This window comes from Triticum aestivum, chromosome 2A (genome assembly GCF_018294505.1).
Source record: "Triticum aestivum cultivar Chinese Spring chromosome 2A, IWGSC CS RefSeq v2.1, whole genome shotgun sequence".
Classification (NCBI taxonomy): Eukaryota; Viridiplantae; Streptophyta; class Magnoliopsida; order Poales; family Poaceae; genus Triticum; species Triticum aestivum.
The window spans coordinates 37,920,623-37,938,702 of NC_057797.1; positions in this window are offsets into that span (position 1 = coordinate 37,920,623).

Sequence of the window (18,080 nt, forward strand, 5' to 3'; positions counted from 1 at the left end):
GTGAGAAGGTCTCATCGTAGTCAATCCCTTGAACTTGTCGAAAACCTTTTGCAACAAGTCGAGCTTTGTAGACAGTAACATTACCGTCAGCGTCAGACTTCTTCTTGAAGATCCATTTATTATCAATTGCTTGCCGATCAACGGGCAAGTCAAGCAAAGTCCACACTTTGTTCTCATACATGGATCCCATCTCAGATTTCATGGCTTCTAGCCATTTTGCGGAATCTGGGCTCACCCTCGCTTCTTCATAGTTTGGAGGTTCATCATGATCTAGTAGCATGACTTCCAGAACAGGATTACTGTACCACTCTGGTGCGGATCTTACTCTGGTTGATCTACGAGGTTCGGTAGTAACTTGATCTGAAGTTTCATGATTATTATCATTAGCTTCCTCACTAATTGCTGTAGGTGTCACAGAAACCGGTTTCTGTTATGTACTACTTTCCAATAAGGGAGCAGGTACAATTACCTCATCAAGTTCTACTTTCCTCCCACTCACTTCTTTCGAGAGAAACTCCTTCTCTAGAAAGGATCCATTCTTAGCAACGAATGTCTTGCCTTCGGATCTGTGATAGAAGGTGTACCCAACAGTCTCCTTTGGGTATCCTATGAAGACACATTTCTCCGATTTGGGTTTGAGCTTATCAGGTTGAAGCTTTTTCACATAAGCATCGCAGCCCCAAACTTTCAGAAACGACAAATTTGATTTCTTGCCAAACCACAGTTCATAAGGCGTCGTCTCAACGGATTTCGATGGTGCCCTATTTAACGTGAATGCAGCCATCTCTAAAGCATAACCCTAAAACGATAGCGGTAAATCAGTAAGAGACATAATAGATCGCATCATATCTAATAAAGTACGATTACGACGTTCGGACACACCATTACGCTGTGGTGTTCCGGGTGGTGTGAGTTGCGAAACCATTCCGCATTGTTTCAAATATAGACCAAACTCGTAACTCAAATATTCTCCTCCATGATCAGATTGTAGAAACTTTATTTTCTTGTTACGTTGATTTTCAACTTCACTCTGAAATTCTTTGAACTTTTCAAATGTTTCAGACTTACGTTTCATTAAGTAGATATACCCATATATGCTTAAATCATCTATGAAGGTGAGAAAATAACGATATCCGCCACGAGCCTCAACATTCATCGGACCACATACATCTGTATGTATGATTTCCAACAAATCTGTTGCTCTCTCCATAGTACCGAAGAACGGCGTTTTAGTCATCTTGTCCATGAGGCACAGTTCGCAAGTACCAAGTGATTCATAATCAAGTGATTCCAATAGTCCATCAGTATGAAGTTTCTTCATGCGCTTTACACCGATATGACCTAAACGGCAGTGCCACAAATAAGTTGCACTATCATTATCAACTATGCATCTTTTGGCTTCAACATTATGAATATGTGTATCACTACTATCGAGATTCAACAAAAATAGACCACTCTTCAAGGGTGCATGACCATAAAAGATATTACTCATATAAATAGAACAACCATTATTCTCTGATTTAAATGAACAACCGTCTCGCATCAAACAAGATCCAGATATAATGTTCATGCTCAACGTTGGCACCAAATAATAATTATTTAGGTCTAATACTAATCCCAAAGGTAGATGTAGAGATAGTGTGCCGACTGCGATCACATCGACTTTGGAACCATTTCTCACGTGCATCGTCACCTCGTCCTTCGCCAGTGTTGGCTTAATCCGTAGTCCCTGTTTCGAGTTGCAAATATTAGCAACAGAACCAGTATCAAATACCCAGGTGCTACTGCGAGCTCTAGTAAGCTACACATCAATAACATGTATATCACATATACCTTTGTTCACCTTGCCATCCTTCTTATCCGCCAAATACTTGGGGCAGTTCCGCTTCCAGTGTCCAGTCTGCTTGCAGTAGAAGCACTCAGTTTTAGGCTTAGGTCCAGATTTGGGTTTCTTCTCCTGAGCAGCAACTTGCTTGTTGTTCTTCTTGAAGTTCCCCTTCTTCTTCTTCCCTTTGCCCTTTTTCTTGAAACTGGCGGTCTTGTTGACCATCAACACTTGATGCTCCTTTTTGATTTCTACCTCCGCAGCCTTTAGCATTGCGAAGAGCTCGGGAATCGTCTTATCTATCCCTTACATGTTATAGTTCATCACGAAGCTCTTGTAGCTTGGTGGCAGTGATTGAAGAACTCTGTCAATGACTCTATCAACAGGAAGATTTACTCCCAGTTGAGTCAAGTGATTATGATACCCAGACATTTTGAGTATATGTTCACTGACAGAACTATTCTCCTCCATCATGCAGCTATAGAACTTATTGGAGACTTCATATCTCTCAATCCGGGCATTTGCTTGAAATATTAACTTCAACTCCTGGAACATCTCATATGCTCCATGACGTTTAAAACGTCGTTGAATTCCCGAGTCTAAGCCGTAAAGCATGGCACACTGAACTATCGAGTAGTCATCAGCTTTGCTCTGCCAGACGTTCATAACATCTGGTGTTGCTCCAGCAGCAGGCCTGGCACCCAGCGGTGCTTCCAGGACGTAATTCTTCTATGCAGCAATGAGGATAATCCTCAAGTTATGGACTCAGTCCGTGTAATTGCTACCATCATCTTTCAACTTTGCTTTCTCAAGGAACGCATTAAAATTCAACGGAACAACAGCACGGGCCATCTATCTACAATCAAACATAGACAAGCAAGATACTATCAGGTACTAAGTTCATGATAAATTTAAGTTCAATTAATCATATTACTTAAGAACTCCCACTTAGAAATACATCCCTCTAATCTTCTAAGTGATCACGTGATCCAAATCAACTAAACCATAACCGATCATCACGTGAAATGGAGTAGCTTTCGATGGTGAACATCAATATGTTGATCATATCTACTATATGATTCACGCTCGACCTTTCGGTCTCAGTGTTCCGAGGCCATATCTGCATATGCTAGGCTCGTCAAGTTTAACCTGAGTATTCTGCGTGTGCAAAACTGGTTTGCACCCGTTGTAGATGGACGTAGAGCTTATCACACCCGATCATCACGTGGTGTCTGGGCACGACGAACTTTGGCAATGGTGCATACTCAGGAAGAACACTTTTATCTTGAAATTTAGTGAGAGGTCATCTTATAATGCTACCGTCAATCAAAACAAGATAAGATGCATAAAAGATAAATATCACATGCAATCAATACAAGTGATATGATATGGCCATCATCATCTTGTACTTGTGATCTTCATCTCCGAAGTACCGTCATGATCACCATCGTCACCGGCGCGACACCTTGATCTCCATCGTAGCATCGTTGTCGTCTCGCCAATCTTATGCTTCCACGACTATCGCCACCGCTTAGTGATAAAGTAAAGCATTACAGCATGATTGCATTGCATACAATAAAGCGACAACCATATGGCTCCTGTCAGTTGCCGATAACTCGGTTACAAAACATGATCATATCATACAATAAAATTTAGCATCATGTCTTGACCATACCACATCACAACATGCCCTGCAAAAACAAGTTAAACGTTCTCTACTTTGTTATTGCAAGTTTTACGTGGCTGCTACGGGCTTAGCAAGAACCGTTCTTACCTACGCATCAAAATCACAACGATAGTTTGTCAAGTTGGTGCTGTTTTAACCTTCGCAAGGACCGGGCGTAGCCATACTCGATTCAACTAAAGTTGGAGAAACTGACACTCGCCAGCCACCTGTGTGCAAAGCACGTCGGTAGAACCAGTCTCGCGTAAGCGTACGCGTAATGTCGGTCCGGGACGCTTCATCCAACAATACCGCCGAACCAAAGTATGACATGCTGGTAAGCAATATGACTTATATCGCCCACAACTCCCTTGTGTTCTACTCGTGCGTATAACATCAACGCATAAAACCTGGCTCGGATGCCACTGTTGGGAAACGTAGTAATTTCAAAATTTTCCTATGCATACGCAAGATCATGGTGATGCAAAGCAACGAGAGGGGGGAGTGTTGTCTACGTACCCTTGTAGACCGGCAACAGAAGCGTTGACACAATATAGAGGAAGTAGTCGTACGTCTTCCCAATTCGACCGATCCAAGTACCGTACGTACGGCACCTCCGAGTTCTGCACACGTTCAACTCGGTGACATCCCTCGAGATCCGATCCAGCCGAGTGTTGAGGGAGAGTTTCGTCAGCACGACGACGTGATGACGGTGATGATGTTCTACCGACGCAGGGTTTCGCCTAAGCACCGCTACTATATGACCGAGGTGGAATATGGTGGAAGGGGGCACCGCACACGGCTAAGGAACGATCACGAAGATCAACTTGTGTGTCATGGGGTGCCCCCCTGCCCCCGTATATAAAGGAGGAAGGGGGAAGGTGCGGCCGGCCCCTAAGGGTGCGCCTGGAGGAGTCCTACTCCCACCGGGAGTAGGACTCCCCCCTCTTGCCTTGTTGGAGAAGGAAAGGGGAAGGGGAAAGAGGAAAGGGGGGCGCCCCCCCTTCCTTGTCCTATTCGGACTAGGGGGGAGGGGGCACGCAGCCTGCCCTGGCCGGCCTTCCTCTTCTCCCTTAGGGCCCATGTAGGCCCATTAACCCCCGGGGGCGGGGGGTTCCGGTAACCCCCGGTACTCCGGTAAAATCCCGATTTCACCCGGAATGATTCCGATATCCAAATATAGGCTTTCAATATATCAATATTTATGTCTCGACCATTTCGAGACTCCTCGTCATGTCCATGATCACATCCGGGACTCCGAACAACCTTCGGTACATCAAAACACAAAAACCCTAATTACGATCGTCACTGAACTTTAAGCGTGCGGACCCTACGGGTTCGAGAACTATGTAGACATGACCGAGACACGTCTCCGGTCAATAACCAATAGCGGAACCTGGATGCTCATATTGGCTCCCACATATTCTACGAAGATCTTTATCGGTCAAACCGCATAACAACATACGTTGTTCCCTTTGTCATCGGTATGTTACTTGCCCGAGATTCGATCGTTGGTATCTCAATACCTAGTTCAATCTCGTTACGGCAAGTCTCTTTACTCGTTCTGTAATACATCATCCCGCAACTAACTTATTAGTTGCAATGCTTGAGTGATGTGTATTATCGAGAGGGCCCACAGATACCTCTCCGACAATCGGAGTGACAAATCCTAATCTCGAAATATGCCAACCCAACAAGTACCTTCGGAGACACCTGTATATCACCTTTATAATCACCCAATTACGTTGTGATGTTTGGTAGCACACAAAGTGTTCCTCCGGTAAACGGGAGTTGCATAATCTCATAGTCATAGAAACATGTATAAGTTATGAAGAAAGCAATAGCAACAAACTAAACGATCAAGTGCTAAGCTAACGGAATGGGTCAAGTCAATCACATCATTCTCCTAATGATGTGATCCCGTTAATCAAATAACAACTCATGTCTATGGTTAGGAAACATAACCATCTTTGATCAACGAGCTAGTCAAGTAGAGGCATACTAGTGACACTCTGTTTGTCTATGTATTCACACATGTATTATGTTTCCGGTTAATACAATTCTAGCATGAATAATAAACATTTATCATGATGTAAGGAAATAAATAATAACTTTATTATTGCGTCTAGGGCATATTTCCTTCACAACTGTAGTTGCCATCTATCACCGTGCGAGCGTCGTGTGGATGAAGAGGAGTTTCACCCACACGTTGGGGCGAGCGTCGTGTGTCCGTTTGGGCGAGGAGCGCCCACACATGTGGCACTAAATGATAACGCCCAAACGACGTTGGGTGCTTACGTGGCTCTCGATCCATATGGCAACTACTGTAATATTCGTGCAAATGAATCGAACGACATCGACTGCGTTTCGGCCATGTTAATATGTGCCACACGTGTGGACATTATCATTTAGGATTTAGTAACCTTTCCTGTTGCCGAGTAAAGCCACTTTTAAGATGGAATTCGATAACTTGTGGTTATTGCAATTTTGACGATGTACCCAGATGGGGTTTTTCTCCGGCCAATAACAGACCGGAAACCAAAAATTTCAGTGGTCTCCGAAAACATGGTTACCGCCCAGTTCTTTTGAAATTAAACGACAGAAACCGTGTCAATATGCTTCATATACATACATTACATATTTTTTTGAGCCGGGCACATACATTGCATATGAAATGACTTTACCCAGTTGTAGGGTGTGCAACCTGCCAGTGTCACGTTGCAATTTCAATTCTCTCTAGTGCGAAATATTTTTTTTGCTTTATCCAACGCTTTGAAAAAATTGATTTAGGTGCCCGTAGCAATTAGTCAAACTAGTGATCTTCGATAGGTAAGGAAGCCAGCTTGACCAATTTAATCGGAAGCGCTTCGTGTATGCATTGTGTTAAACTAAGTATATTTAGATGTAAGAAATATTTGAATTCAAAATTCATTTCAAAATTTCATGCAAAAAAGCTGGATTTGTCGAAATATTTTGAAAACCGAATTTCCCGCACCCTCCAAAAAACAATTTTTGAATCAAAAAAAGTAAACTTGGTCCCAGTAATGGAATCTTGCTAACCGACCGACTACCACTATAGAAATTATATCCATGCAACATGCGATCAAGATAAGTTGTGTTATTTTTCTCATTCTCTATTAGTTAAGAGCAATCCTGAAGTGTTGTTTTCCCAGAACAGATTTTCTTGATCTTACAACTGTTGATAGATTTATACAAAGGTATGGGTTAGACAAGTAGATCAACGCAGGACCCAGGACTACGCATGTAGTACCAGATACAAGCTTCCATCTGAGCTAATTCCTCCTCAGCACTGTTAATCAGTCCTTCGGCACATTGATTAACACCGCACCTTTTTTTCTTGGAAAATATAATTGATCTGCCCCACCGACGTGGTGACGTGTGCTCCTCTTACTGGTCATCAGGACAAATAGCAATTAAGAAGAAGCAAGTTATTGTAGACGTGGCCTGATTGACATGTTTGAACATATTTATCTTTTCGTGAACTAGATATTTCATTGCTTGACATAGTAGGTACAATCGTTTTTGCGTAGCAGCTCAATCTCTGCTGCCCGAGTCATGCTCATACGGATCCAATCAAAATTTGAACCCCGGTTTTCCTATGAATCCTGGTTGCATATATATATATATATGCAATTATGCATACTGATTCTTGGCTGCTCATACGGATAGGTTAAGAATATCCGCTAGGAATTAACATGGGCAACTACTTCTAGATTTGGTACACACATTACTGCGCCATGTGCATGCAAGCCAACGTGCCGGGAAGGAAACATTTGCTGAAGTCTCTCTGCTAGGTTTGCATATCGATCAGGGCCGAATTTGTTAAATGCATGGGCGAACCAATGTGCCGCTTAAGCCAAACAGAAAACTATTCGCCTGAGAAAAGGCCTCAACTCCCTTGTGGCTCTCACCGCTTGGAGCATCTGGAAGCATCGCAATGCCGCTCTCTTCGACGACCTCCGACCATGTACCGACGCCCTTATTCACACCATCAAGGAGGAGGCCCGGCTTTGGTCCAGAGCCGGCGCCCTAGGCTTAGCATCTATTATCCCTATAACCTAGATCGTGTGTACAAAGGCTGAGCATCCTCCCTCATGCTCGCGCCGCACTCCTGGGGACGCCGTTGAGTGTACGCCCCCCTGAGTGCTACCCTGTACTTCTCCTTTCCAACTATCAATGAAATGATACGCAACCTTGCGTATTCATGAAAAAAAAATACCGGCAAAGCTGCCGGTCCAATTCGGCAAAGAGTTGGCTGAAGTGCAAGATAGTAAAATGATGGCAAGCCTTGTCGTGCTTCCCAATGTGATTGAAATGAATATTGAATAGTGATGTGGGTAGGGGTGCCCGAGGAATCGAAATTTTGATGTTACACTACACCGTAAAAACACACGATAGATTGGATCGCACATCCAAACAGATGGCGCAGGCTGCTATTTATATTCAGAGTACAATAACCGATCATGTACAACAGAAAGATATGCTCGGTTATAGATATGTACGTGTAGTACAAGTTAGCTAACAATATCTAACTACCTGCTAGATACTAACTAATCACAGCTATCATGTATATCTGCTAACACTCCCCCTCAATCTTAGCTCCCGAGAGATTGAGATTGTGATGCAGAAGTCGAAGCTGTGCAGCGCCAATCGGTTTGGTGAAGCCATCAGCTAGCTGGTCCTGAGACGACACGAAGCGTATGTCCAATCACTTGCGAGCTACTTGTTTCCGGACAAAATGGAAGTCAACCTCAATGTGTTTGGTGCGTGCATGGAAAACTGGATTAGCAGACAAGTATGTCGCTCCTATGTTGTCGCACCACAACACCGGTGGTCTCCATTGCCGAATGCCAAGCTCGCCAAGTAGAGTTTGAAGCCAAATCAACTCTGCTGTTGCATTTGCCAGCGCCTTGTACTCGGCTTCGGTACTCGACCGAGACACCGTAGCATGTTTCCTCGCGCTCCAAGACACAAGATTAGAGCCAAAGAACAACACAAAACCGCTGGTAGAGCGCCGATCATCAATCGACCTGGCCCAATCAGCATCAGAGAAAACCCTTAGCAGGGTGGACGTGGATTTGCTGATTTTCAATCCTATGTCAGTTGTGTGCTTCAGATATCGCAAGATACGTTTCACTGCTGTCCAATGCTCCTCTGCTGGCGAGTGAAGATACTGGCACACTTTGTTTACGACATAGCTGATGTCCGGGCGAGTCAAAGTCAGATATTGCAATGCCCCCACAATACTCCTGTATCTCGTGGCTCCTTCTGATGACAGAAGTTGTCCTCCTTCACGGGACAGAGTCTCCGAAGTAGACATTGGCGAAGTAACCGGTTTGCAGTCAACCAGACCTGCTCTCCTCAAGAGATCGGATGTGTATTTGGTCTGTTTCAGCAGTACAGACTCCCCCTGGTGATGCACTTCAATTCCCAGAAAATAATGAAGGTCACCCAAGTCCTTCAAAGCAAAAGCTTCATGCAGACTACTAACAAGTGATGTTATAGCTTGGCTTGACGAACCAGTGATGATGATATCGTCGACATACATCAGCATGTAGATGCACCCCCCCCCCCCCCCCCCTTGCTGATAAATAAACAGAGACGAATCAGCAAGAGATGGATGGAAACCAAGCTCCAGAAGCTTTGTGCTGAGGCGAGAGAACCAAGCGCGGGGAGACTGTTTGAGACCATACAGTGATTTGTCCAGTTTGCACACATGATGCGGAAGCCGTGGATCAACATACCCCGGGGGTTGTTTCATTTAGACATCTTCTTCGAGAATGCCATGGAGAAACGCATTCTGCACGTCCAACTGACGAAGCATCCACCCGTGGGAAACTGCAATTGATAAGATCAGTCGAATAGTTGTGTGCTTAATGATTGGATCGAACGTCTTTGTATAATCAATTCCATGGCGTTGCTTGAACCCCTTTGCGACCAACCGCGCCTTGTGACGAACAACAGAACCATCAGCACGGTATTTGAGCTTGAAAACCCATTTGCAGTCGATGAGGTTGCAGTTAGCCGGCCGAGGAACGAGGTGCCAGGTCCGATTCTTGAGCACCGCCTCTACTATCTAATTTTTGGTTTTGCGTCTAGTACGTTCAATGCCATGTTGGAAAAGTTGAGTCATACTTCCTCCGGCCCAAACAAGTACTTATCATCCGGTATTATGCTATTTAGAACCAAGAAAATGGTTGTATGTGATATATATATCTACATGTGGCTTGTTTTACTTGTCTCCTCAATACATTCTAGACTAGAATTTGAGATGTGTTAAACTGTTCCAGGCCCAGGAGGGAGGGATTATTTGAATTGGTTGTGTAGACGTCCTCAACACCATGCTGCTACGCGCGGTGGATCTCAGCCTCCTCCATCGCCTTACTACTCGGCATGCGGCTTCGAGCATATCTCCCTATGCGGACGACGTCGTCATTTTCTGCCACACGGACAGCCATGACATCTTTGAAGTCACGGCATGCATGAAGTATTTAACAAAAAACTACCACATTTTGCGCAACCGTGCCTACAAGCTACCACTTTACAAATTTATGCCGAAAACTACCTTTTTTGACTAATCTTTGACTAAAAACTACCATGTCTGAGAAGTGGTTGATTCGGCTCGTCTAACCCCTTTCTGACAGGTTGGACCCATTCGTAAGCGTTGATGTGGCACAATAGCCAACTCCGTCAGATTGATTGTTATGTTGACCGCTATGACATGTAAGGCACACATGTCAATCTCAATAAATATTCTCAATTTTTTGAACTTTTTTTAAATTTAGTCACTGACTTAAATCTAAACCAATTGGTACTTAGACTGACCACATGGGCCCGTTTGACAGTGACCTAGGCTGACCATGGCTGACAAATTAGTACTTATGTTGACCATGGCTCAGCTCCAGATCGAGTCCAGGCGCAACGGCGGCCATGGCTAGCTCCCTCTCTCTCTCTCTCCCAGCGGCGTCCTGGTAGCTGGCCTTGCACCCCTTGGCGCTGCCGCACTAAACGCAGACCCGCCGGAACCGCGACGCCCACCGCTCTGGCGCCGCCTCGGCCACGCCGCCACATCATTCAAAAGTTCCGAACCTTTACTCTGTAGACGGATGATGGCCTGTCATTTTGCTAAAAAAAGATGGAGCCCTTTGAGCATAGCAAGCAAACAAAGCCTACGTAATAGCTTTCCAAAAATGTTTCATGCGCTAGTCTCAATGTTGAAAAACAGCTGCAAAGAAACCACAAATAAATCTGACCATGCAGAGTCTAGGCTTCCTTTTTCGTCCAACAGCTTGAAAAGCTGTGCACATGGCTTCCCCTTTGGTCGATGAGCACACCAATAATTCACAAAATCGGAACCTTATCCTCCCAAAGGTGCTAATCTTGATGCAAACAAAAGGTGCGGATAGCATTGACTGCAGCACGTGATTTTTCAAGGCCTAAACAGTTGTATTATCCGGACATACATACGTTAGAATTCGGCATAGCACAAATACATATCCGGATAAATAGTCGCAGCATAACCATGATCCGGCCAACCTCTACGCCTATCAAAACCGAGGAAAGGATCCCGCTAGTAGATAGTAGAACGTATACATACTTAGAGGACGTGGAGTACTAGGGAAACAACTTCAGAGTTCAGAATTCTTTTTTCGTTAGAGTTCAGACAAATTCCTCGTGCACCACCCATCATTTCCCCAACATGCTCAGTTGCTCACACGATAGAATTTGTTCTCCACACTTGATTTCCTAACGGCCCAAACAAGTACTTATCATCCGAATTCTGTATGCTAGTAGATTTCATGTACTCCTTACGTCCTTTCCACCTTTGCATATAAGAATGGTCGGAAGTCAAACTCCGTAATGTTTTGACGATATTTGCATTATCAAGAATCAACATCAACAATACTAAAGTAATATAATATGAAACTTATCTTCACAAAAAATATTTTTTTTGTGGATTTTGTACTTGTCAATGTTTGATTTTTGGGCAAATCTAGATTTTTAGCAAAACTGTTGATTTTTCTCTCTATAAAGCTGGTCAAACTTTACAAATTTTAACTTCAAGCCAATCTTATATGCGGTTTTACTATGGGGTGAACGTCGACCGCGAGCAACACCTACACTTGTGGGCGCCTGTTCCAGTTTGAGGAGGAGATCTAGGCGAGGTGCACCGCCCGCATCATAGTCGGCTTGCCTCTGGACTCGCGAGAGCCGGACGAGGAGGAGCAGGAGGAGGAGCTGGAGCAGCAGCAGGTTCGGATCACTAGTGCAGAATCGGGCAATAGCACCGGTTTGTAAGGCCCTTTAGTGCCGGTTTCATAACCGGCACTAAAGTGTGGGTACTAAAGCCCCCCCTTTAGTACCGGTTCAGCACAAGCCGGTGCTAAAGGGCAACCACGTGGACGAGCCAGCTCCGAGGGCCGGGAGCCCTTTAGTACCGGTTGGTAACACCAACCGGTACTAAAATGTTTGGGGGGGGTTGGTTTTATGATTTCTTTTTTATTTAATTTTGTGTTTTCCATTTTAATTCTTTTTCGTTTGCTGGTATTTTACGATACTACACATTGTACACGTTATGCATATATATATATATATATATATATATATATATATATATATATATATAGAATTTCTAGTAGAACCAATCATATATATATATATCATCAATGTCTCACAAACCACCATATTAATTCACACATATATACACACATGTATAGCTATATACAATTTCTCCTACATATGCATGTTGCCTTCGGAGCCAGTGGCATTAGCCTAATTGGTGCCTTCGAAGCACGATGACAATTGGAAGTGGTTCATGACCTGGTCGATGGGGCCGGTAGCGGGTAATAGTATTCTCCCTTCGGATTTATGACCTGGTCGAGCAAAAATCCCGCTATTTCCTCTTGAAGTGCTTCTACGCGCTCCGTTTTTAGGAGCTTGTCCCGCACCTCTGTGAACTGTTAAGAAGGAGATCAATATGCATGTGTATTAGTTGTGTGACTAGATATCGATAATGGTGTAAAAATTGTGAATAGTGTTCTAACAAGCATACCCATTCCTGTCTTTGAGATCTGCTCCTTTCGGACGCCATCATGCGAATGTTCTCGCAAACGCAGAATGCACACAGATTAGTCCCCTGCACCTGCTTCAGGGCCTTTATTACGAGAATGGAATTTAATTTGATCAGATAATAATTAATCAAGCATGATAATTAAAGAGATGGCAGCTAGCTAGCTAGCTAGTACTACTTAATTACTTACCTTGGGTCGGAACCATTTCAGTTGTCGTTTCCATTCGCCTTCCGTGACGCTGATGAACCTTGCCCAAGCCCTGCCCGCCGACAAAGAAAATGAATAAAGGGGTTATTAAATAGTTCATATCATGAAATGATGAACTAAATAGGCTGAGATATAGTTAATAATGATTGAAATTACCTGTTGACTATCCCAAACAAGATGTTATAGTCACTATTTGCTTTGAGTAGTGAGTCCAGTATTTCAACTGTTCCGGCGTCAACTTTAATGATACACAAGATCCAGTGAAATCTGCATGCACACACGTTTGCATGTCTTAATTAAGCGGGCATATGTAAGCAAAAACATGTAGCTAGCTAGTAGGCAAAAACAGAGAATTTGTAGTACAAGAAAGTGTGACTCACTGGAAGTTGTAAGGAAGTAGTATATCTTTATTGTATTTGAGGCGCTTCAAGAACTCTAGCATGCTGTCCTCTACCTGCTTTTCATGATGCTTGTTTATTCTCCATGTGTATTCATTAACGGTGTTTGGGTCAATGAACCCAATGCCATAGCGTCCACCTTTTCTCATTTCATACATCTTCATCCTGCATAATACCACAGAAAAGAATATAGTGAGGATAATTACAGGTAATGATTGATCGAAAGGATCACTACAGCTAGCTTGAGACTTAAATTACAGAAAGAAATCACTTACAGACAATAGCAACTGACGATAGATTTGTCGAGTGCGTCTTGATTGTATAACTGAAACAGTTCAGAATACTCAACGGTCACAGGTTTCTGATGGTAGTAATGATCCTTCTTGACTTGCACCATGAGGGACTCTCGATCGGATCTCTTGGTAATGTCCATGTACCATTGATGCAATTCATACATTCTCGTTGGGAGCTTCTTGACCTCTTCTGGCTTGACCAAAGGTTGGCCCCGGGCATATTTCCGTTTTATTTCCTCCTCTGTAAGCACAGGCATGTCCTCGATCTCGAGGAGTTGTCCAACAGTGATGTTGAGAGTTTCAGCCTGCATTATATGCTCCTGGGTTATTACCACATCGCCCACCTCGGGAACGTAAACTGTTTGCCCACAATAATATTGGGCGCGCGTACTGTCACGTGTTGTTGGCGGCACAACAAGCGGGGGGATCGATTGCGCCGCCTGTTCTCCCAGCTGGGCAACGGTTTTCCCGCATTTTTTGACAGCTGCTTGTTGTTTGCTCGAGCTCGAGCTCGCCTCCTTCTGTAGACGTTGTCGATGTAACTTCCTGATGTGGCGCTCATAGTCTGTGTCAACAGGCTTAGGAGCTGGTGGTTGAGCCATACGAATGAAGTGGTCAACTACTTCCACAGGCACTTTCTCCCTTGGCGGCGGTGGCGGTTTCGGTCCAAAATGGGCGTCGACTTCTGCCCGCACTATGGCATTGGTTTGCTCCTCGGTCCTGTCGTAAGCCCTCTCAGGAAGAGGAGTAGTGAGGTTTGGACCATATTTATATCGCTTGCCTCCGCCTGTACTTCCTGTACTATGACCTCGACTCGTACCGCTACGCACCATAGCTGCGGGGTGTCTCTTCTGCGATTGCTTGAGGCGGCGGAGACGGCTGACGGGGCTGAGTTGGACGAGGAGGAGTGGCCTGAAGCTGTGCCGGACTTGGAGGAGGAGTGGCCTGAGGTTGTGCCGGACTTGGAGGAGGAGTGGACGTCTGACGCTGTGTCGGACATGGAGGAGGAGTGGCCTGACACTTTGCCGGACTTGGAGGAGGAGGAGTGGCCTCACGCGTTGGTGGACTTGGAGGGGCGGGAGTCTGCTGACTCGGTGGCGGACTTCGACGAGGAGTCGGGTGACGCGGTGTCGGTGGCCTTCGAAAGATGATGCAATCCTTTCTCCATAGGATGATACGATGTTTGGCATCTCCGAGTGTGTGCTCCTCGTCACCTCCAGGAATGTCAAGCTCTAGCCCCGAATATTGGTCCACCACCTCATCAACCACGACACGAGCATAGCCTGCTGGAATCGGGTTGCAATGGAAGGTTGCATCGGGGGAATTTGTATAAGCAACGCCGTCCGCCACCTTCAAGGATATGTTCTTAATTTTGTAGTGTAGCTCGCAGTTAGTGTTCTCTGCGATGTCATCCACGGGGTATCTATCCAGCATTGCGTCAAACGGGGCGGAACCCACGCTGCTTCTCGGCATGGATGGGGCGGTGGTATCCAATGCTGGATCATCCGCTAGCTGCTGCAGCTGCTGAGACCCCCTTTGCTGGCTAAGTTAGTCGATCTGCTCCTGCTGCCGCTGGAATTTGACTACCAAGTCCGCGTGCGCTGATTCTAGGCCTTGAAGGCGTTCATAGTCCAGCTTCCTCTTCTCCTCCTCCATCTTCCTCTGCTTCTCCTCCGCAATCTTCCTTCTCGCACGGGTTCTGTAGTCGGCGTTCCAGTCCGAAAACCCCTCATACCACGGAATAGCGCCCTTGCCTCGTGTTCTTCCCGGGTGTTCAGGATTTCCCAGGGCACGCGTAAGCTCGTCGTTCTCTCTGTTGGGCTGGAACACCCCCGTTCGAGCCTCTTCTATTGCAACAAGTATATTATCGTCGGCTCCGTTCAGACATGCCTTCGTCGAAACTTTGCCTGTCTTCGGGTCCAACTCCCCCCCATGCGCATAGAACCAAGTCCTGCACCTGGGGGGCCAGCTCTTAGTAACCGGAGTGACACCTGCATCCTCCATCTCTTTCTCAGACTTATCCCACTTAGGCATTGCCACCGCGTAGCCACCTGGCCCCAGCTTATGGAACTTATCCTTTTTTCGGCATTCTTCTTGTTTATTCTCGACCGTTCCTTAGCTAATTCTGAATCCTTGAATTTCACGAAATCGTCCCAATGAGCACTTTGATTCTCTAGTGTTCCCTCGAATACTGGAGTCTTCCTTCCTCCCTTGACGTACTTGTCCCATTCACGATTCTTGTGGTTCTTGAATGCAACCGCCATCTTCCTAAGAGCAGCGTCCTTGACTTTCTGCACATCTGCTTCTGTGAAATGATCTGGTAGGGTGAAATGTTCCATGAGAGTATCCCAAAGCAGACTTTTTTGTCTGTCATCGACAAAAGTAAGATCTGGACGTGGCTTTGCTGGCTCTCTCCATTCTTGAAGGGAGATCGGGAGTTGGTCCTTCACAAGAACTCCGCACTGACGAACGAACTTGTCCACAATATTATTAGGCGCTAATGGTTCGCCATTAGGTCTGATTGCCTCGATATTATACTTTACGCCCTCCTTCAAATTTTTGTTCGGGCCTCGTTTCGTCCTATTGCCTGAAGATTTGCTCGATCCGGATGGCTGAAAGAAGAAAGATCGATTCGTTAATATATATCTTCAACTCATTTAAAACATGTGATGATCACCAGATGCCTGCTTATATAAATATATATACCTCGTCGGTCTTTGTTGTTTCAGGATCAACATGTTCTTCGTCATTGTCATAATCGTAGTTCATGACTTCATCCATTCGGTCATCGCGATCGAATATCATATCACCCTCTCCGGTGTTGTTTAGAAATTCGGAGCCGTCATAATCTTCTTCATTCTGATCATCATCTGGCCCGCGTATGATATCGAACATGCTTTGTTCTCCCTCTGTGTCGGTATTGTCCGCCATAGCTTTTATTTAACTATGCCAAAAGAAATATAAAACAATTTAGTATTCAAATTACATCGTCTCGAATAATAGATATAATCTCGAATACATCGTCTCGAATAATAGATATAATCTCGAATACATCATCTCGAATAATATATAATCTCGAATACATCATCTCGAATAATATATAATCTCGAATACACCATCTCGAATATTATATATTGAATACATCACTGGCTAGGTAGCTAATAAAGATCGAATACTATAGAAGAATCTAGGACGCTCGCGGTTCCTGCGGCGCGGGCGGTGGACACCCAAAGAGAAGGAACCCTCACAGGATCATAGCTGAAGTGAGATCCCTGAAAAAACTGCCAGGTATTGGAGAACCTGCCGCCCTCTAACGCAACCATGTAGCGATGGACATGCTCGTCCTCCTCCTTGACACGGCGACGTACCACCTCCGGCGGGGCCGGCTCCCTCCGCACCGAAACTGGCCCATGCGAACGCCACCAAACGAGATCAGGGTCGACGACAGGACCCGGGGCCGGGTTCCTCATCAAGCGGCGCGCCCCTCCAGGGAGCACCTCCCAGTGCCAGCCCGGCGGAGCCCAGTCCCGGACATGGGTCAGTCGGACGTCGTCGCGGACGGGTCGACAGCGAGGATGCGGACCGGGCATCGTCGAGAACAAATACTAGCTATATGCCCGCAAAAAGTAACATTTTTTTAATGATTGGATTTTGATAACTAAAATTTCTAACATTTCTATATAACACTAATTATGCTATCATTGCATATGTCAAAATTCTATATGCTATTTCATACTAATTAAGCATCCAACACTAAAAACAGAAAACACAACTTTTATACATCCATTAAAAAACTAAAAAACAACATTATATAAAAAATTTCCATACTAATTAAACACTAATTATATCCATCTAACATGCATTCATACATATATACTAGTGAAAAAATAATAATCTAAAAAATCTAAACTAATTAAACATACAAAATACGTATATACTAATATATACATGCATTAATTCATACATATGTACGTGTGTGTGTGTGTGTGTGCTCATCATGCTTGTGTGTGTGTGTATGTATGGGCTCGGGGAGGGGCGGCGCCCATGGTGGCCGTCGGGGGCAAGGGAGAGGGGTTAGAGGGGGAGAGCTCACAGCAGGGCGACGGCGACGGCGAGGCGACGACCGGGGGCGGCGACGGGCCGGGGCGTGACGCGGGGGCGGCGACGCGGGGACGGCGCGACGGGGACGGGCCCGGGGCGGCGATGGAGACGTGGGCGGCGACGGGGACGGGGGCGGCGACGGGGACGGGGGCGATCGATCGGGGCGCGCTGGCGGTGCTTCAATGGGGAAACAGAGGAAGAAACAGAGGGAGAATGAAATTTTCGTAAGTGTTGTATATATAGAAGGCACCTTTAGTACCGGTTGGAGCCACCAACCGGTACTAAAGGCCTGTTTTGGCCAGGCCAAGCGGCGGGAACCGCACCCCCTTTAGTACCGGTTGGTGGCTCCAACCGGTACTAAAGGCCATGCTTTAATACCGGTTGGTGCCATGAACCGGTACTAAAGGGGGTGCGTTGGCGCAGGTGCGGTGCGCAAGTTTAGTCCCACCATGCTAGCCAAGGGGCGGCCGCACTGGTTTATAAACCCCCGTGCGGTAGCTC